Source organism: Rutidosis leptorrhynchoides, chromosome 3 (assembly GCF_046630445.1).
Source record: "Rutidosis leptorrhynchoides isolate AG116_Rl617_1_P2 chromosome 3, CSIRO_AGI_Rlap_v1, whole genome shotgun sequence".
NCBI lineage: Eukaryota > Viridiplantae > Streptophyta > Magnoliopsida > Asterales > Asteraceae > Rutidosis > Rutidosis leptorrhynchoides.
The window spans coordinates 103,891,603-103,915,287 of NC_092335.1; positions in this window are offsets into that span (position 1 = coordinate 103,891,603).

Sequence of the window (23,685 nt, forward strand, 5' to 3'; positions counted from 1 at the left end):
TTCGTATTTCTTATTGTCCCAACAGAAATATAATTGGACTTTTGGCCCAACAACAGTTTCCAAGCCCAACATGCAAGCCCACTATATAAAAGGATGATACGGCCCGTCTTTATTCATCAAATTAAATGGGTGTCGGTTATATGGTAGGAATAAACGAACAATAACAGTAAAGTCCCAACTTGCAAGTTAAACAAACCCAATATTCCCAATTGTTCGATGGTCCCAACGAAAAAAAAATAAACAATAATCACTCCGTAACTTTCTCAGTTTTTGAGTGGATCTTCATCCCCACTTGTGATTTCTTTAATGTACTCCCTCCACTAACCAACTTAATTACAATAATAGTGATCAATATTTATTGGGTGTTAGGATCTATTGATCAAACGTGAAAACAGGAAGAACAACGAGAGGATTGCAGCGGTCGATAGAAAGGAGAGAAAAAATATATCTCAATCAATAAAAAAAAATAACCGCAGGCTTGGGTGTTCAAAAGTAACTGTAACTGGGTTCAAGGTGAACGAATATGATCAAGATGGTGCAGTGATGGTTGCATGATAGTAGTGGCCAGTTGTCATGGAGTGAAGCAAGAAATATAACATCAATGGCGATCAAAACTTTGCAGTGATGATAGTTGTTAGGTTCTCGTAAGTGAGAATGAGAGAAAAAGAAAAGAGGTGGAGGTGGGTTTTTGATGGTGATTAAATGGTTCGTGGAGGTTGGCGACAAGAGGGAGAGAGAAGTGAGAGAGGTTGTAGATGGCGGTTATGGTGGTGGTTTAGTGATGATGGTAATCGTTGAAGAATGGTGGGATGTGGTGTCGAGTTGTTTCTCATAACTAAGAAAGAAAGAAGAGTGGTTTTGTTGATTAATAAGGTGTGTTGATTAATAAGGTGATGAAGTGGGTTTCGTTTGTTTTGAAGTTTCGAACAATAAGAAATAGAAAGACAAAGCAAGCGATTTCGATGGTAATTCATGTACTCCACAGAAAACAATAATGAAGTGGCATTCAAACCGTGAAGAATGAATCATAAATGTGGTGGGTTTGGGTTGTTTGTGTTGAACTGAGATAGTGACCATGGTGGGGATGGTATGGTGGTTAACCTTCGAACAGTAGCGAAATATTATGAGTTGATCCTTGTCGAGCAGTTTAGTAATAACAATTGTAGAGTACTAGTTTGGTTTAGTGGTGATAATCTCGGCCATCGATTCATGAAGAAAATTGATGTCATTTTGTATTGGTTTTTTTTTTTGACTATCAATAGAATATTGAAGTAGTAAACAAGTGGGATGGATACATGTATTAGGTGTTATAAAGTTAAAATAGACAAAAGCAAAGAAAAATGTGATGTGAGTTAATTCAACAATAACAAGGACAATTATTAGTGGATATATGTATATTATATAGAGGAGAGTTGATATATGGTGGGGAAATGAATAGAATTGAAACAGAAATCAATCTATGAATTGTAATGCCCCCTTTTTTTTTAACTCCGATTAATAATAATATTATACTAATAATTAGCATCAATCAAGTGGTTGATTGAATAGGTACTCAATTCATTTAGCAGCCTCCTCTTTATCATCTTGTGCCCGACAGTTATCACGGACTGTGCTATAACGTGGTTCATTGCTAAACAGTTAGAATATAAAAGTGTTTCTAAAAATCCCAAATTATTAAATTAAATTCCTTTATTTATTTCCGTCATTTTGGTATAAAATTCGATCATTATTTTATTAAATAAATTTACATCAACCGTCCCGCTCAACTCTGGGTAAAATATAAAAAGTGTTAAAATTTAATCGCTAGATCCTAAATACATTTTTAGTAAGTCTAAAATTTATAAAACTCATTTTCGTATCACCGTTTATTTTAAAATCCTATAAGTTTGATTTTAACTTGCTTAATATCAATCGGAACCTTAAACGAGTATTACAATCATTCAACAATTTATTTTTAATATACATTATATCTGTGTATATATAGATTCATTCTAAAGTATAACTTCATTATCTTATATTATTTTATTTTACATATTTATTTCTAATACGTAAATAGTATTTTAATTAAATTTATATTTCAAATCATTATATATATACATTTAAATATATATGTATCTATTTATAATTAGTTGTTCGTGAATCGTCGGGAATGGTCAAAGGTTAATTGAACACATGAACATAGTTTTCAAAGTTTTTGAGATTTCAACATTAGAGACTTTGATTATCGTGTCGGAAACATATAAAGATTAAGTTTAAATTTGGTTGGAAATCTCCGGGTCATCACACTTGTTGGGCCCGATAGATCTATCTTTAGAGTTCGTGTCAATTAGGGTGTCTGTTCCCTAATTCTTAGATTACCAGACTTAATAAAAAATGGCATATTCGATTTCGATCATTCAACCATATAATGTAGTTTCGATTACTTGTGTCTATTCCGTAAAACATTTATAAAAGCGCATGCATTCTCAGTCTCAAAAATATATATTGCAAAAGCATTTAAAAGGGGAGTAATGAAAACTCACCTAATGTATTTTGTAGTAAAAATACATATGACAATATTGAACAATGCAGGGTTGACCTCGGATTCACGAACCAATATCAAGTATATATATTAACACGTATAATATTAATCGACTAAGTTTATAATGTATTAAGATTAACTTTTACATATATAATCATATTATTATCTATATTGTGTAAGATATTTACATAATATGTATCACTTAATAAAGATAATATTTTGTTTAAAAATACAAAACTATGTAATATTAGTATAGGTACGTAATAAATATATTTTATATAAATAATATTTGTTGTAATCATAATAATAATATTGATAGTGATAATAATAATAATAATAATAATAATAATAATAATAATAATAATAATAATAATAATAATAATAATAATAATAATAATAATAATAATAATAATGATAATGATAATAATAATAATAATAATAATGATAATAATAATAATAATAATAATAATAATAATAATAATAATAATAATAATAATAATAATAATAATAATAATAATAATAATAATAATAATAATAATAATAATAATAATAATAATAATAATAATAATAATAATAATAATAATAATAATAATAATAATAATAATAATAATAATAATAATGATAGTGTTGATGAAAATAAAAATGATAATTTTTGTAAGTATGAAAATTTTACTAATAATGATATTTTTAACGATAAGGATACTTTTAATAATAATAATAATCATAATTATGTTAATAGTGTGAAAATGATACAATTTATAGAAATCTTACATATAAAATATATTATTGATAAATAATGCTCCTAATACATATAGTTATAGTTATGATATTGGTAATAATTATATTACTAATTATCAATAATAATGATAATAGTAGTAGTAGTAGTAATCCTAAATATTAATACTTTGTAATAATAATAATAATATTAGTAATAATAGTAATAATGATAATAATATTAATATTAGTGATGATATTTACAATAATCATAATATTTATAATAATCTTAATAATAATAATGTTAATGATAGAAGTAATTATAATAGTAATAATTACTACTACATAATTATAGCAATAAAAATCATATTTATATATATAGACAAATAATCATCTTAAATAATTAACCTTAACTATATTAACAATAAAATTAATAACAATATTAATAATAAAAATAACAATACTTAATAATAATAATAATAAAAATATCAAATTATACCTTAGAAGTATTAAAAATAGATAAGCTGTCCGGGAGGGGACTCGAACCCGCGACCACTCGAAACCCGCACACAATCAAAACCATTCAGCTGCTGCACCCTTTTCTGTTAATTTATCTAACTTAATTTTACTTATACAGTTCCTGTTAAACTTCTTCTTCTTCAACACTGTGATCGAACAGAACCTCCCCAACAATGTGTAAATCTAAATTCAATCTAAATATATAACTTATGAGCTTTAATTGAAACGCATACAACAGTTTTAAGAAATTTGTTTTGAATCAGAAAAAAAATAATGATAATAATAACCCAACTCAGCCTACAGAACCCGTTTTGAAACTCAAATTCGCTTTCGGATTTTTAGAACGTTTTAGGAAAAACTTATAACATGAAATAGATTCTAATTTGTTCATATAAACTTTCTGCATCCCTAATTTAATGTATAACCTCAAAACAAACGTGAATTTATTGATGAACACAACCTTTGACTTTTGACATAAAACTTTGACTCTTTAAATTCGAGTTTGATTTAGCGAATTATAACATGATAATTTGAAGAAACAATCACAATACAAATTAAAACACTTCAGCATTTACTGAAATTGAAGATTTATCAGAGTTTGGCTGTTAAATTTTTTTTTTAAATAAAACGCGAACAGAGGTTACCATTTTGTTCTTCTTTCTTTCTGTTTCACCTCCACAATTTACAGTATATATGTATATACAGCGTATTACTACTACTCAAAGAATTGGCAGCTCAGATGAATTGATTATGTCGTGTCTTATAGTGAAAGTGGAGGTTGATTGCTCTCACGAGTTAAATAGAAAGAAGGACAAGAAGTTAAATTGGTACAGCTAATTTACAGATCTGATCAATTAATATAATATCTATCTATTATATATTATATAATATAATAATCATAATCATAATAATAATTTCATTAATAATAATAATTATTATTTTTAACTGAGTAATAAATAAAATAGATATTATAAATGTTTACCTAAAATATTTACAATCTATATATAATAATTTTATACATAAATTACATATATAATATGTATACATTAATTTATAACTGTTTACATATAATTTATTGTTATTAACTTGTTTAATATCATAGAAGGTGACAAACGAGTGTTAAAATTAATTAATAGTTATGTTCCATATACTTTATGTATCTATATATATATATATATATATATATATATATATATATATATATATATATATATATATATATATATATATATATATATATATATATATATATATATATATATATTCATTTAAAACTTATAAGTTTTTATATATATTTTAGTAATATTTATTTGGTAATATAATATTTAATTTTCCAAAATAACTTTTATTTCAAAGTTTATGATTTAAAATTGTTTAAGTAATAGAATTCATTATATCACATAACGTTTTTCAGTTAATATGACTATATATTATCTATACATAACAATGTACACATAGTTGTTCGTGAATCGTCGAAAACGGTCGATAGTCAAATGCATATATGAAACAGTTCAAAATTCTTGAGACTTAACCTAACAGACTTTGCTTATCGTGTCGAAATCTTATAAAGATTAAGTTTAAATTTGATCGGAAATCTCCGGGTCGTCACAGTACCTACCCGTTAAAGAAACTTCGTCCCGAAATTTGAGTGAAGTGGTCATGGCTAACAATAAAAATGTTTTCATGACGAATATGAGTTGATAAATAGAGTTTTATCAACAGTGAGTAATATAGATAAGACAACTCAATTTTTGTGAAGAGTACGAGTGAAGCTATCCCAAAATAGTATAATAAAGAAATAGAGATTTGTCTTATCTTTTGACGTAGTCAGGGTTGAATTTAGAAAATGAGGTGCATCATAACTTTTGACGTTGTCTTGGTTGAATTCCGGAATTCAAGGGATTTAAAGGAAATTTTCGAAATCTAAAAGATTTGATCTTTTGACAAATAAGGAAATTAAGATCTCTGTAGTTAAATACTGTGATCTGCCTCGATTACTCTGTCTGATATTTCTATTATAAATCAAATTCTTCCGTTCCATTATTCTCACCATTCCTATACTTTCTTTCTTAGTCCATATATCCAAAGGATTATGAAATGCTTAATCCCGTTTTAATCCTTGATATTTTCCTAATTATCATTTCTGTCATCCTTCTTTTCAATCTTCCTCCAGAAAAATCTGTTTACTTCTACTATTACCTTGGGGGGATACTATTCTTAATTCTACCGTGTCTTTATATTGCTATTCTTATTAATATCCACGGTTTGAAACCTCCGTGTTGTTATTGGGCTTCATATTTTCTCTTATATTTTGGAGTACCTATTTTCGTCTTCTATAATCATTGTCATTCACAGTTAATGCTTTCTCTTATTTGCTGCGATTTATACCCCCTTTCTATTTCGGAGCTTCATGTTTTGGTTTTCTTTTCGCAAATAACGGTCCAGAATTCATAGGTGTGGAGTTTCGAATGAGTTTAAAGTTTTAAACAAGAAAGAACGTAATAGCACGATTTGATTTGTCAAATTACCAGAATATCTGGGAAAGATAGAACTATCAAGAAAATATGTTCTTGATATGTCTATATATCAGATAGAATGTAAGAGTCGTGTAACATGGCACATGATTACGTTATAATCTGTGAATCATCATGTCCCATTTAGAAACTCAGCATGACTTACTGTAATATAATCACGTTGATCAAGTGTCATTATATTATACTAACTCATGCATCAGTTCCCAACATTACTTCAATAACATTCATATTTTAAACTCGAAAGTTTTACCTAATATAGAAACTAACAGTTTCTATATGATGTAACACTGATAATACGAAGAGATTAATGATTTCAGATAAGAGTAGTTATAAAAATATCTTCAGAAATATGGAGGATATTTATAATGAAAGATACGATAATATCTCCGAATATCTAAGATCAGAGGATGATAGAAACTATTGTCTGCAAGGGTTTAGAGTAAGGAGCAAGATATTCACTAAAGACTTTAGCAGACATTGAATCATTTGGATTCTTTGAAGTCAAACTTATTCTTTGTGATTTGTCCACGGCTTTCTTCCTAGTTTCGCATAATCTGCTTTTCGGTACTAAATTTTCTATTGAATGTTTCCAATATAATGATACACAGGAAGCACGAAGAGGTAACTAATTTCGGACAAGAAGAGTTCTGAAAATATCCTCAGAAATATCGAAGATATTTATGATGATATTTTGGGATTTCTAAGTTCGATGGTTGAGGAAGAAAGATTTTCCGCAAGATTTTAACATGACTTCGGAGCAAAATATTCTTTGAAGGTTTCATCGGATCTAGATTTATCTGGGTTCTATGAATTTAGGGTATGTTACTTGTATTTCTCCTTGGTTTCCTTTATGGTTAGCTCAATCCGCTTTCCAGTTCCAACTTTTCTGAGCTTTTCCAACATACTAATCTTTATCATCAAACTTTCGATGATTATTGTCTTTTACGGTTATCTACAGTTTCTACTGCTTCATTCAACTTTTTCAACATTCAGAGTATTGATTTGTGACTGAGTGCTTTTCAGAATTTCAGAATGAGAGATCATAATTCTAAGAGATAAATGTCATATATATAACTGTTGATGTAGATATGCTGTGAGTTTTCAAAGTACTGATTGCTGATTCCCGGTAATTGTTATGGCAGTTCTCGTTATATGATGCAGATGAGTATATGATAGGGTTTCAATGAATAAATATGATGATTTATCAGAGAGATTTAAGCCAAAAAGCAACGAGGTTGCTGGTACGTCTGTTGGTAATATGGTGGAATATAAAAGAATTCTCCTGTATCAAAAGGGTAATTGTATATATCAGGATTATAGTAAGGCTACTTCGAATGAAAAGTTGAAGTTGACTTGCTGGAGCTATGACAAAATTGGCTACTTTAAAAAAAAAAGGGATCGCAAAGTTATTTTTGCTAATAAATGTCAAAGGATCTGACGCGGCTACGTGTTAAACTTTTACTCGGTTGCCGAGAGTTTCTCAGGTGCATAATTATGTGCATAAATCTTTCCTTCCGTTAATGAAGTGCGGTTGATTCATCCTATCGATTGAGGTGTTTTCAATAATCATGAAAGGTTTGAACGTAGATTGTAATCGTCAAGATACAAATGAGGTTTAAGATGAAATCAAGTGGCAAACTTGAAGAATTGTTTAGTTTCATATATTATAATCAATATTTTTAATTCATTTTAATTGTCTAATGTTATTAGTCCACAGTCGATAGTCCACAGTTAACAGTCTAATAATTTATATATAGTTTAATATCTAATATTCGAATTAATTACTAAATATCGTGACCCGTGTACATGTCTCAAACTCGATCACAACTCAAAGTATATATATTATTTGAGAATCAACCTCAACCCTATATAGAGAACTCGATCATTACTGCATATAGAGTGTCTATGGTGATTCCAAATAATATATATAGATGCGTCGGTAATCACCCATCTTAGGCACCCACACCCTTCCTTGAAAAGACAACAACCCACGCGAACCCATAGTAATAAACTCCGATTGGCCCACGATTCGCTCCGTATACTTGTGTGAACGTAAGCCTCTATTTGAATCTCACCAAGCTTCACAAGAAAATCATTAGTAATAATCAAACGTAACGATCCTACTCGTATCGCCGGATGTTGACTCTTTCGACTCAACGCATCCGCGACAATGTTCGCCTTACCCGGATGATAAAGTATCTCACAATCATAGTCTTTCACCACATCCATCCATCTACGTTGACGATAATTCAAATCTCTTTGAGTGAAAAGATGTTTTAAATTCTTGTGATCCGAATAAATCATACATTTGACACCATACAAGTAGTGGCACCAAATTTTCAACGCATGCACAACCGCCGCCAACTCGAGATCATGAGTCGGATATCTCGTTTCATGTTCCTTTAATTGTCGAGAGGCATACGCGATGACTTTACCTCTTTGCATTAGAACACACCCGAGACCATTTAGAGAAGCATCACAATAAACCGTCATGTCTTCTACCCCTTCCGGCAACACTAACACCGGAGCTTGACACAACTTCTCTTTTAACAATTGAAAAGCAATTTCTTGCTCGTTCTCCCAATTAAATCTTGCATTCTTTCTTGTCAATTTCGTCAATGGAGAAGTGATCTTAGAAAATCCTTGGATAAACCGACGATAATAATCGGCCAATCCGAGAAAACTTCGGATTTCCGTAGGCGTAGTCGGTCGTCCCCAACTCTTCACCGTCTCGATCTTCCCCGGATCTACTTGAATACCATTTTCGTTCACAATATGACCAAGGAATTGAACTTCCCTTAGCCAAAATTCACATTTGGAGAACTTTGCATACAACTTCTCCTTTCGTAGCGTCTTCAATACTTCACGCAAATGACGTTCATGTTCGTTCATACTTTTCGAGTAGACTAGTATGTCGTCAATGAACACTATTACTGACTTGTCCAACATAGGTTGGCACACTCGGTTCATAAGATCCATGAATGCCGCCGGTGCATTCGTAAGACCGAAAGGCATAACTACAAACTCAAAATGCCCATAACGCGTTCGAAAAGCCGTTTTCTCGATATCTTCCTCACGGACCCGCATTTGGTGATAGCCGGACCGTAGGTCAATCTTCGAGAAATACGTCGCACCTTGGAGTTGGTCAAACAAATCGTCAATCCGTGGCAATGGATAACGATTCTTGATCGTCACTTTATTCAAATCCCGATAATCGATGCACATCCGCATACTACCATCCTTCTTCTTTACGAATAAAACCAGAGCGCCCCATGGCGAAGCACTCGGTCGAATGAAACCCTTTTCAAGTAGCTCTTGGGTTTGATTTAACAACTCTTGCATTTCCGTCGGCGCTGAACGATAAGGAGTTTTAGCAATGGGGGTAGCCCCCGGAACCAACTCAATGCGAAATTCAACTTGTCTTTGATAGTGCTCCAAATGAATATATATTTAGTAGCAATATCCTCCCAATATGTAAATTATTTAGTTGTAATTGTCCTATTTTAAGTTGTAATCGTTTATATTAAATAAGTGCGAAGACAAAAGGCGAAAACGACGATTTGAAGACGCAAATGACCAAAAAGCTCAAATGTACAAGATACAATCCAAGTGGTACAATTTATTGATAAGAAACTTCTAAAAATGACAAAAGTACAAGTTGCGAAACGCAAAGTACAAGATATTAAATTATACGAAAGGACGTTCGAAAATCCGGAACCGGGACATAAATTGAGAAACCCCCTAAAACGCTTGAATTCATTTAAAATGGAATAAAGGAGAATAAAAAGGCAAAGAAAGAAACTAAGTGTGGGGAGAATGTACCTAGTTATTCAATTAAAAACTATCTAGCACATGTTTCCGTAAAGTTATTGCAGGTGCTTTTGTTTTGGACTAAATTAACTATTTTACCCGATGAAAGAAAAGAAAAGATGGATCTACACGATGAATCAATTCCATCATTAAAAGGAAGTAAAGTCTTCCGAAAAAGACACGCGCTTCTTGATTTAGGTCATGAAGTTGTCGTCCAGACCAGCTGTAGGTTGACGAAAAATCTAGAAAAGTCATCTCTAAAATCAGCAGAAAATCCACGGACCTCAGCATCAAACAGGGTCACCAAGTGGTCAGATTTATCCTAACCATGAGAAGGATTTATCTCGTACAATGGGGGGCACCGTGCAAATTAGCTTGATAAGACTAATGAATCAGATCCCCAGAAAGGATAATCTCCTTAAAAGATCAAAAATCAGCTTTTAAGACTGATATTACTCAATCCTTGAGATTGACCTTAAAGATTGAGAATTCAAACTCATGGAATTCAATGATATCTAAACTCGAGCTTGAACGAGAAAATATTTTGATCAAAAATTACAAACCGATTTGTTTTCTGAAAACCTATTTTCAATGCGTTCATTACCATTGAACGTAAAATCCTAGGAATTCACCCGAAATTCATTAGGTCACCTGAACCAAATCGGGTGTCAACCATAAGAACGGTGGTTGCATAGCATGGTCGAAGACAGGACCTTGTGCCAGACCGAAAAATTATAAGGGTGAGCTTTACTATTGCTCTTACAAAGGATAGTAATTGCGTCCGACACGTTATAGACCATAATCAAAAGCAAGTCACGGGACATTGCCTTAACAGTTGCTTGTTCATCGCTTTCCTTTACAACCGGACGGTAGTTTACCAAAAGGTAATATACGGGACAAGTAAACTGGACGTGTTGCTTTCCTAATACAAGGTTAGCAAGTGGGTGACACAAAACCATAAGTGTTGAGCTAAAATTATCAAATCTGAAACCCACCAAACCCACAAAAAGAATTTGCAAACACCGGTGAAGGGTTAATCCGGAAAACTTATCTAGGGTAAAAGCTAGATTTAATTTTCAAAAGATCAAATGTTTTCATAAAGATCCAATTTCCTTAAAGGATCTAAATTTTTGTAGTCATGTGGGACTGTAAACCACATCGTTACTATCATTGTTTATACCGCCGTATCAAAATCACTGATGTATAAAGTGTGAAGAATAAAGAAGTGATTCGTGTGATTTAATTTCAAGTTCTGTATTGCTTGAGGACAAGCAACGTTCAAGTGTGGGGATATTTGATAGTGCTCCAAATGAACATATATTTAGTAGCAATATCCTCCCAATATGTAAATTATTTAGTTGTAATTGTCCTCTTTTAAGTTGTAATCGTTTATATTAAATAAGTGCGAAGACAAAAGGCGAAAACGACGATTTGAAGACGCAAATGACCAAAAAGCTCAAATGTACAAGATACAATCCAAGTGGTTCAATTTATTGATAAGAAACGTCTAAAAATGACAAAAGTACAAGTTGCGGAACGCAAAGTACATACGAAAGGACGTTCGAAAATCCGGAACCGGGACATGAGTCTACTCTCAACGCGCGACGCAACGGTGCAAAAATTACAAGTCAACTATGCACATAAATAAAATATAATATTTAAATAATTCTTAAAATTATTTATATATTATATTATTATTTAATTACGTCGACAAGCTAAGATCCAAAAAATTGTGAGCTGAAAAATCAAACTCCACGACTCGCGGAGCAGCCAGATTCCAAAATGCCTATAAAAGGCCACGAGCTTCTGCAGTTTTAAAAAAAAAAAAATATATATATATATATATATATATATAATAATACTCTGTAATAAATAAATAATAAATATATATATATATATATATATATATATATATATATATATATATATATATATATATATATATATATATATATATATAGTATAGATTAGTGTTATATTAGATTAGTTTGGGTTATGTAAAAGTTATTTTTACGGGTTTTAAAGTCGGAGCTCTGTCCGTGTACTACTACGCGATAAATAATCAATGTAAGCTATGTTCTCCTTTTTAAATTAATGTCTCGTGCTTAAGTTATTATTATGCTTATTTGAGCCGAAGTAATCATGATGTTGGGCTAAATATTAAAGACGGGGTAATTGGGTTTTGTACCATAATTGGGGTTTGGACAAAAGAACGACACTTGTGAAAATTAGACTATGGGCTATTAATGGGCTTTATATTAAATTAACGATACCTCGTTAATTTAATATAAAGGTTATGATTTGACGTATCTATATATAACCACATACGCTTAATCGGACACGATGGGCGGGATATTTATAAGTACGAATTATTATTCATTTGACCGGACACGGGGATGGATTAATAGTCAATGGACTCATTAAAACAGGGGTGGATTACATTCAAGGGTAATTGGTGTAATTGTTAACAAAGTATTAAAACCTTGGTTTACACACAGTCGATAACCTGGTGTATTCATTAAGCAAAGTATTAAGACCTTGTTACAGTTCGAATCCCCATTTAGTTGGAATATTTGACTTCGGGTATAAGGTTAAATTTGCCGAGCAGTTTATAATTATGACCGATGAACTATTATGGACAAAAACCAGATAGGTTTCAAATACATCCAGGACAAAGGATAATTAACCCAGGGTAATAAATAATCAAAACGTCAAACATCATGGTTACGGAAGCTTAAATAAGCATAATATATTTTATTTCATTTTTCCTCGTACTTTTATTTATTGTCATTTTAATTATTGTTATTTATTTTATATTGTTATTTAAATATCGTCATTTACTATACGCTTCGCTTAAAATATAAATCGACAAACCGGTCATTAAACGGTAAACCCCCTTTTATATTTTATTATATATAATTATATATATTTTGTACAAATACAGTTGTTTAAAAATATAGTGTGCAATAAGCCCGCTCCCTGTGGAACGAACCGGACTTACTAAAAACTATACTACTCTACGATTAGGTACACTGCCTATAGTGTTGTAGCAAGGTTTAAGTATATCCATTCTATAAATAAATAAATATCTTGTGTAAAATTGTATCGTATTTAATAGTATTTTCTAGTAAAATATACCCCTTAGCTTTAACATCAAGTTTTTGGCGCCGCTGCCGGGGACTCGGTGAAACGCTATATTTTTAATTTATTTTTCTATAAATATATTTATATATCATTTTAGAAAAACAATATAAAATTTAAAAAAAAAAAACGTCTTTCAAACTCCACGACTCGCGGAGTTTGCAGGCTTAAAACTCCACGACTCGCGGAGCCACCCTGACAGGCGCACCCAGGAACCCTACTTCGCATTTATTACGGAATATTATTAATTATTATTATTATTTAACCCTAATTACTTTATTATTATTATTATTATTTAGTTTAAGTTTTTAAATTAATTAGTTATAATTAATTATATTTAGTTTTAATATATAAAAAATTAATACTTTTATAAAATATAAAAATAAAAATATAAAAATAATATTTTTTATAAAAATAAGTAATTTTATCACTTTTTATAATTTGTATCCTTTTATTTAGTGTAATCGTAATATTTTGTATTTTTATTATTCGTAATTAGTTTTAAATTTAGTTTTGCCGTAGCTTATTTTTATTTTCTAGATTTTTAGGCTTTGCCGTAAAATCCCTTAAGTGCTTTTTCTTTAGACTAAGATTTAGGTGCTTTAGAATTTTGCAACGCAGTTTTTAGATTTTAGTGCCTAATTAAGTTATTGCCGTTTTGGATATAGAATTCCTTTAAGCTTTAATACCTTTAGGCGTAACTTTTTAGATTTAATTTTTAGACTTTTAAGTTACGACGCGCTATTTTCTTATTTTTATTTTTCGACGTTTTTCGACGCGCATTCTTTTTCTTTCTTATTTCTCGCCACACTAGTTTTAGGACTTAGAAATTTTCTCTACTTCTTCTCTAATAATTCCAAACGAAAAATTATTTTAAGTGGTTAAATTGATAGACATCCAAATTTTCTGCTTCGTAGTAATAGTTGGATTTGTTAGTGGCTGAGTTGTGAGCTTCCGATTTAAAGGGTTCTGGCTCCCTGCTGCATCTATTGGCTATTCGAAACGTGGGCAAAAGCAGAAAAGTCTATTAATTTGATAACTTATATAATTTTTATATTTATAACTAATAGGATAATTAAAATTTGGTAATAAGCGCATTATGAAAAGTCTCGAAGATATTTTGGAAACTCTTTACGACATACGAAATCAATACTCTCAAACGGGTGTTGATGACAATTCGTTCGGTCAATCTTGGATCACGAATGACGAAACAATAACTGGTTGTGAAATCTGTGGAGATTATCACTCAACATGGGAATGTTATTATTACGTTCCTATGGAAAATTACGCACCCACGGAACCTGAATGGAATGATTATGAAGAATACAATTCAAATTGGGATTATTCCCAAGAATATTTCCAAACTCAACAACCAGTAGACGAGGAAAATTACGTGTCTGAAAATTTATTAGACAATATGAAAATCAAACTCGAAGAACTCAATGCTCAAAATGAACAAATGAGAGAGTTTGTAAACCGGCAAGCTGAAACTCTATCAGACTACACACCTGTTGATCTGAGGAGTCGTGTGCAAGAAAATCTCATATCAGCGAATTTTGATGAATTCGAGAGCTCCGAAATCACCAACTATCCCGATGATACTTTTTATTCAGTTTTACCAATTTCACAACATATCGACACATTAGCCTCTACCAACGAAATCATCGATCAATCAATAAATGAAGAAGAAGTAAGGGTGACAAATTGGTACTCTTGGGAAAACGATAACGTTGAAAATTTTACCCCCGAGACCAAAATGGTGAGACCAATAAGTACCATTAATGAAGAAGAATTTGCTTTGATCCCGAAATTCACCATTCCACAACCTTCCAACCCAATATTCTCAATAGACGAGTCATCCACTGAAAATGAACTACGAGCTGTAATAGATAATGACACCTCGAATTTCTCCCAATTGGGTAATAGAGGTGAAAACTTTGATCATGAGAATAAAAGGAAGGAAATATTAGGAATTGTCGACCCTATAATATGTATGTCGATGTATATCGATTCATTTGACCAAGAACCAGAAAAGAGACATATCCATTTACTAAAAGCTACACTTAAAAAAGAATTAAGTAGTGACGATCGGGTGGGTCTAAACTTTAAACCCATTGATATAATATATACCACCCGAGATGTAAATAACTGGCTCACTATTTTAATTCTTGGAACTTATTCTACCGACTTCACATGTCGTCAGCTAAGTGTGGGGAAGTTTAACCTCACTTAACATTAAATTAGGGGTTCGGGTTAGTGCATAACTCGTTAATAAAAATGCATGATTAGGGTAAAAGACGCTTTTTCAAATATTAGTAAACAGTTCAGAAACATCCGTTTTTGAAAGAAAAAAAAAAGCATGTGTGATAAAACAAGAAGGAATGAACGATGAGGCGCGCCATCTATCATTCGACGATCTTTGTAATTACAAACTGGGTATTTTCAATCATTTTTCTACACTAATCACCCTCATGAATTTATAATTAGAGTCTGATTTCATGCAAATGAGGGCATTGCATGATCTCAAGTGTGGGGAAGGGTTATAAATTCTCTCGGGTTTATACTTGATTTATTTGCCAAATTTTATGAAAATTTGAAAAAATTTTCAACTAAATGAATTTAAAATCATGTTTATATATATTTATGAACGGTGAAAACTAGGTGTTAATACCGAAATTATCGTTACCTCGGAAAGGACATAAATTGAGAAACACCCTAAAACGCTTGAATTCATTTAAAATGGAATAAAGGAGAATAAAAAGGCAAAGAAAGAAACTAAGTGTGGGGAGAATGTACCTAGTTATTCAATTAAAAACTATCTAGCACATGTTTCCGTAAAGTTATTGCAGGTGCTTTTGTTTTGGACTAAATTAACTATTTTACCCCATGAAAGAAAAGAAAAGATGGATCTACACGATGAATCAATTCCATCATTAAAAGGAAGTAAAGTCTTCCGAAAAAGACACGCGCTTCTTGATTTAGGTCATGAAGTTGTCGTCCAGACCAGCTGTAGGTTGACGAAAAATCTAGAAAAGTCATCTCTAAAATCAGGGTCACCAAGTGGTCAGATTTATCCTAACCATGAGAAGGATTTATCTCGTACAATGGGGGGGCACCGTGCAAATTAGCTTGATAAGACAAATGAATCAGATCCCCAGAAAGGATAATCTCCTTAAAAGATCAAAAATCAGCTTTTAAGACTGATATTACTCAATCCTTGAGATTGACCTTAAAGATTGAGAATTCAAACTCATGGAATTCAATGATATCTAAACTCGAGCTTGAACGAGAAAATATTTTGATCAAAAATTACAAACCGATTTGTTTTCTGAAAACCTATTTTCAATGCGTTCATTACCATTGAACGTAAAATCCTAGGAGTTCACCTGAAATTCATTAGGTCACCTGAACCAAATCGGGTGTCAACCATAAGAACGGTGGTTGCATAGCATGGTCGAAGACAGGACCTTGTGCCAAACCGAAAAATTATAAGAGTGAGCTTTACTATTGCTCCTACAAAGGATAGTAATTGCGTCCGACACGTTATAGACCATAATCAAAAGCAAGTCACGGGACATTGCCTTAACAGTTGCTTGTTCATCGCTTTCCTTTACAACCGGACGGTAGTTTACCAAAAGGTAATATACGGGACAAGTAAACTGGACGTGTTGCTTTCCTAATACAAGGTTAGCAAGTGGGTGACACAAAACCATAAGTGTTGAGCTAAAATTTTCAAATCTGAAACCCACCAAACCCACAAAAAGAATTTGCAAACACCGGTGAAGGGTTAATCCGGAAAACTTATCTAGGGTAAAAGCTAGATTTAATTTTCAAAAGATCAAATGTTTTCATAAAGATCCAATTTCCTTAAAGGATCTAAATTTTTATAGTCATGTGGGACTGTAAACCACATCGTTACTATCATTGTTTATACCGCCGTATCAAAATCACTGATGTATAAAGTGTGAAGAATAAAGAAGTGATTCGTGTGATTTAATTTCAAGTTCTGTATTGCTTGAGGACAAGCAACGTTCAAGTGTGGGGATATTTGATAGTGCTCCAAATGAACATATATTTAGTAGCAATATCCTCCCAATATGTAAATTATTTAGTTGTAATTGTCCTCTTTTAAGTTGTAATCGTTTATATTAAATAAGTGCGAAGACAAAAGGCGAAAACGACGATTTGAAGACGCAAATGACTAAAAAGCTCAAATGTACAAGATACAATCCAAGTGGTTCAATTTATTGATAAGAAACGTCTAAAAATGACAAAAGTACAAGTTGCAGAACGCAAAGTACATACGAAAGGACGTTCAAAAATCCGGAACCGGGACATGAGTCTACTCTCAACGCGCGACGCAACGGTGCAAAAATTACAAGCCAACTATGCACATAAATAAAATATAATATTTAAATAATTCTTAAAATTATTTATATATTATATTATTATTTAATTACGTCGACAAGCTAAGATCCAAAAAATTGTGAGCTGAAAAATCAAACTCCACGACTCGCGAAGTTTGAAGGCCAAAAACTCCACGACTCGCGGAGCAGCCAGATTCCAAAATGCCTATAAAAGGCCACGAGCTTCTGCAGTTTTAATATATATATATATATATATATATATATATATATATATATATATATATATACATATATATATAATAATACTCTGTAATAAATAAATAATAATATATATATATATATATATATATATATATATATATATATATATATATATATATATATATATATATATATATAGTATAGATTAGTGTTATATTAGATTAGTTTGGGTTATGTAAAAGTTATTTTTACGGGTTTTAAAGTCGGAGCTCTGTCCGTGTACTACTACGCGATAAATAATCAATGTAAGCTATGTTCTCCTTTTTAAATTAATGTCTCGTGCTTAAGTTATTATTATGCTTATTTGAGCCGAAGTAATCATGATGTTGAGCTAAATATTAAAGACGGGGTAATTGGGTTTTGTACCATAATTGGGGTTTGGACAAAAGAACGACACTTGTGGAAATTAGACTATGGGCTATTAATGGGCTTTATATTAAATTAACGATACCTCGTTAATTTAATATAAAGGTTATGATTTGACGTATCTATATATAACCACATACGCTTAATCGGACACGATGGGCGGGATATTTATAAGTACGAATTATTATTCATTTGACCGGACACGGGGATGGATTAATAGTCAATGGACTCATTAAAACAGGGGTGGATTACATTCAAGGGTAATTGGTGTAATTGTTAACAAAGTATTAAAACCTTGGTTTACACACAGTCGATAACCTGGTGTATTCATTAAGCAAAGTATTAAGACCTTGTTAAAGTTCGAATCCCCATTAAGTTGGAATATTTGACTTCGGGTATAAGGTTAAATTTGCCGAGCAGTTTATAATTATGACCGATGAACTATTATGGACAAATACCAGATAGGTTTCAAATACATCCAGGACAAAGGACAATTAACCCAGGGTAATAAATAATCAAAACGTCAAACATCATGGTTACGGAAGCTTAAATAAGAATAATATATTTTATTTCATTTTTCCTCGTACTTTTATTTATTGTCATTTTAATTATTGTTATTTATTTTATATTGTTATTTAAATATCGTCATTTACTATACGCTTCGCTTAAAATATAAATCGACAAACCGGTCATTAAACGGTAAACCCCCTTTTATATTTTATTATATATAATTATATATATTTTGTACAAATACAGTTGTTTAAAAATATAGTGTGCAATAAGCCCGCTCCCTGTGGAACGAACCGGACTTACTAAAAACTATACTACTCTACGATTAGGTACACTGCCTATAGTGTTGTAGCAAGGTTTAAGTATATCCATTTTATAAATAAATAAATATCTTGTGTAAAATTGTATCGTATTTAATAGTATTTTCTAGTAAAATATACCCCTTAGCTTTAACATCAGTCTTTCCGCCGGAACACCCGGTAACTCATCCGGAAAAACATCTTCAAATTTATTAACCACCGGAATTTCACGAATGGGTGGTGGCTCATTGCGAGTATCAACAACATGAGCAAGGAAAGCCATGCCACCGGTAACAACGAGACGACGTGCCCGTGCAAAAGTGCATATCGGCACCGGTCTCCTTCGCTTATCACCATGAATAATCAACTCTCCCCCACTTGGGGTCTTCACACGAATAAACTTATCATGACATGTAATATCGGCTCTATAACGATCGAGCCAATCCATACCAACGACAATATCAAAATCGCCCAAGGTCATTGGAATGAGATCAATTTTAAAGGTTTCGACACCGAAAACAACATCACAATTTTCACACACATCAACCACTAGCACCGTCTTGCCGTCCGCTATTTCGACTTCTACCGGATGACTTAACTTAGCTAACGGTCTATCAAGTTTAGGCACAAATTTAGGAGACACAAACGACAAATTTGCACCGCTATCAAATAGAATTCTCGCCGGATTAGAATTAACCATGAACGTACCTGAGACTACTTCGTTTGATTGTTTGGCTTCGTCATTGGTCATCAAATAGTTGTGACCCCTAGCCGTGCCCGCCGCTTTCTCTAACCGTTTAACATTATCATTATTCAAATCGGGACATTCCGGCCTCTTATGCCCCTCTTTACCACAATTAAAGCAAGTGATTTTGGTCGACGCCTTGGTGCAATCACGGGCCATGTGTCCTCTTTGATTACAATTATAACACGTGGGCCCGAAACTCCCGGAAGCACCCTTCTTCACACTATTAAAGCTTTCAGAGCCTTTCTTGGACTTCTTGTTTGAAAAGTTCGAATGACTTGAACCCTCAAACTTCCTCTTTGAAAAAGTAAAATCGCTCTTTCTTGGCACTTCCGGCTCAAAACTCCGAGTCAATTCAAATAACTCGTCAAAAGACTTAGCCATACCCCGACTAATCTTACCCTTGTACTCATCATTTAAAGTGCGGTAGAAATCCTTCATTAGCTTGTGATCATCACCAACATACTCCGGGCAAAAATGAGTCTTTGCCAAGAAGGTAGACTTAAGAGTAACTAAGTCCATTGAACTTTGTTGCAAATGGTGCAACTCGTCCCGGATTCTATCGAGATCGGAAGAAGTTCGGTATTCCTTGAAAAACTCCTTCTTAAATTCTTCCCACGTCAAGCCCATACATTTTTCCTCACCATACAAGTTGATTTTATCATCCCACCATAACTTAGCCTCTTCTCGTAGCATGCTAGAACCATACGTTGCCTTCTTCTCGGGAGGACATTCCGAGGTACGGAAAGCTCCCTCGATGTCGGAGATCCAACATGTACTTTTTAAAGGATCTCGCACCCCATTAAACATCGGGGGTTGAGGATCCTTGAAATTCTTGTAGTGGAAGTCCCGCCTTCCTTCACCTCCTTCACCACGAGGATAAATGTTTCTAGCGTCAAGGGCCTCTTCGATAGTGGCCTTCATTCGTTCATTTATCAAATCGGTCACCTGCCCATCGACCGAATCTTGAAAGACCTTTCGGACGTCCGTAAGAAAATCCGCTTTTAACTTTTTAAAGACGGCCTCAACCTTGGCCGAAAACTCGGCGTCCTCGCTTGTACTTCCGTTATCATGATCGGGATCGTTTCTCGTCTTCATTCTATAAAACGAAATAGGTTAAACCACAAAAACGAAAGGACAATTACATATGTATATACATATATGCCACACTACTCCATCTCGCTCAACAATCGTCGTACATTGCTTGTTTAACACGACTTGCGCCCGTAATAATGGTAGCTAGTCATTACTACGCGAGCACGTCGCATTAACTCGCTAGTACAATGCCTATCTCGCTTGATGCTTGCTAAACACAACACAAACAATTAGCACAAGGTTAATTCTCATAAACCAAAGCACTAACAATTCCCGATTAGACCCAAAGTCCTACAAGTCCCGCATAAAGCGCTCACACAATAAAGTCTAAGTCTAGGCACCTATCTCAAGTCGCCTAAATCCCTTAGACCATGCTCTGATACTACTTGTAACAACCCGACTTCATAAACTCAAAACGCGTACCAAAAAAAAATTTGTATGTCAGTGCATCTGGACGGCGTCCAGCTCAGAAATGTGGGACGGCGTCCAAAGTTTGGGACGGCGTCTAGCTCAACACAACTGGGACGGCGTCCAAGCAATTGGGACGGCGTCCCAATGAACTTCCAGCTACTGATCACGGGTCCAACTCACGTGAGCGGAAAACCCGCTTCCCGACACTTTTACACGAAAACCTTTTCACAACATAACACAATATGATAAACTAAGAGGTTTTCATCATCAAATCAAGTTTTTCCAACATCGGGCCCACATCGCCCATTTTACGAGTTTCGTTCCAAAAATAGAAGTTTCGACCAAATACAAGTTTAATTTTCAAACGACCCTAGAGCATGGTGTTTGGGGTTAAACTACCCAAAGCTTGACCGAGCTTCCAAAAGCTAACCCGAAAGCATCCCCTACCAAATCAAGTGGGAGAACTAATCCAACCGAATACCTTTTCCTTTGTCCGCACCCGAGCCTAAAAAGGTAAACAACGAGAGGGTAAGCTAACGCTTAGTGAATGCAATAATTATACATACATATATATATATAACCCATCTATTTGCAATCACAATTACCGAATACCTCGTACGAACTTGAAACTCAAATTAGCATAACATCATACCCAAAATACTTAACAAGTCACACATTATCACAAAACCGTATTAGCATATACTCAACACAATATATTTAAACAATATGCTAAACAATCAACAATCTCAATATGGTTAACCATAACGCTATGGTGCTACCGGCTTGTGGTTCACACCATACGCAATTGAGTCATACTCTTTTATAGTGCTACCGGCTCGTGGTTCACACTCGATGCTACCGGCTCGTGGTTCACATCTTAGTTTATAGTGCTACCGGCTTGTGGTTCACACTCGATGCTACCGGCTCGTAGTTCACATCTTAGTTTATAGTGCTACCAGCTCGTGGTTCACACTCAATCACACACATGTTATGGCACTACCGGCTCGATGGTTCATACCATAACACCCACAAATAAATACGTCATATACACATACGTATAATTACTCCACTCACCTTAGAATCTTCGTGAAAGATAACCGAACTTGCAACTTCAATGTAACGTACCTATTACATTTTAGCACATAATCAATTCACAACTCAAGTCGGTCAAGCAACTCACTCAAAAATCTAGAGTCTTTTGACCCAAGGTGCAATCCCGACCCATTTTGCACCCTTAACCCTAATAATGGGTTAACTTCACCAAAAACCCTAATTCTAGCCATTAAGGTCTTAACACACATTTAATCACCAAGTTGACTCGTTTTCATACATGTAAGACAACCTAGGTCATCAAAGACCCATTTGACCCATTTCAAGGTCAACACACCCATTTGGGTCACCCACAACCCAAATGACACCCACTAACATTAACTATAAGTGTACTAGTGATTTGCTAGGCCTTTAAGATCCATTTACCCTTTCAAAACCCTAGGTTAGTCACCATTTGAGTCTTCATGACCCAAACTTACCCAAAACCCCCAAATTACTCACAAATGGGTTTTATGTGCAACACTAACCCAAACCCTAACCCTTAAACACATTAAACTAAGGTAATCAAGTTTAGGGCTTACCACCACAATCAAAACGAATCTAACGAGGAGATGAACAACTTTAATGCTCGAGCTAAAACCCGAAATAAGCTTCTTCTTCTCCGATTTTAGCTTTCTCACACTTGAATCACACTCTCTCACTAGGATTTAAGTGGATGAAGTTTGGTGGTTAGAAATGGAGTAATGAGGCTCAACCAAACTGATCTAGGGCCTTTAATTCGTTCACCAAGTGAAATTACCAATTTACCCATCTAAAATATTTAAAAACCCAATTCTGGATCGACAGATCATCTGGACGGCGTCCAGGCCTTCATAATGGGACAACGTCCCAGATGTTTGGACGGCGTCCAAGCCAAAAAGAAAACAGGATCTTACATCAACCAAAGAATCTCTCGACTGCTATAATTTCTCTTATGATATGTTTCGATTGTTCCTGATTGTTATAACCGAGAACCATCGGCTATCACCACTAGAATACCATTGATCACAACTACAAACCCACAACATCATCGTGTTCGATAACCATTTAACCTTCATCTAGCCCTATCTTTACTTACAAGAACACCCAACATAACCCATTATCGAACTCATCTTATGCTACCGGTTTCTGTTTTACAGCCCATAACACAGTCACCATCAATCATCATAATCTGCCATTTTTTTTCCCTCTCTCCCTCTAAACATAAACTATCATCACCATCTTTTAACTGCTACTTTGCAGCTGGAAAACACCCAAACCTACCGCCTACGATTGAGTTTTTGTTAGTTATTTTCTGTTTTAA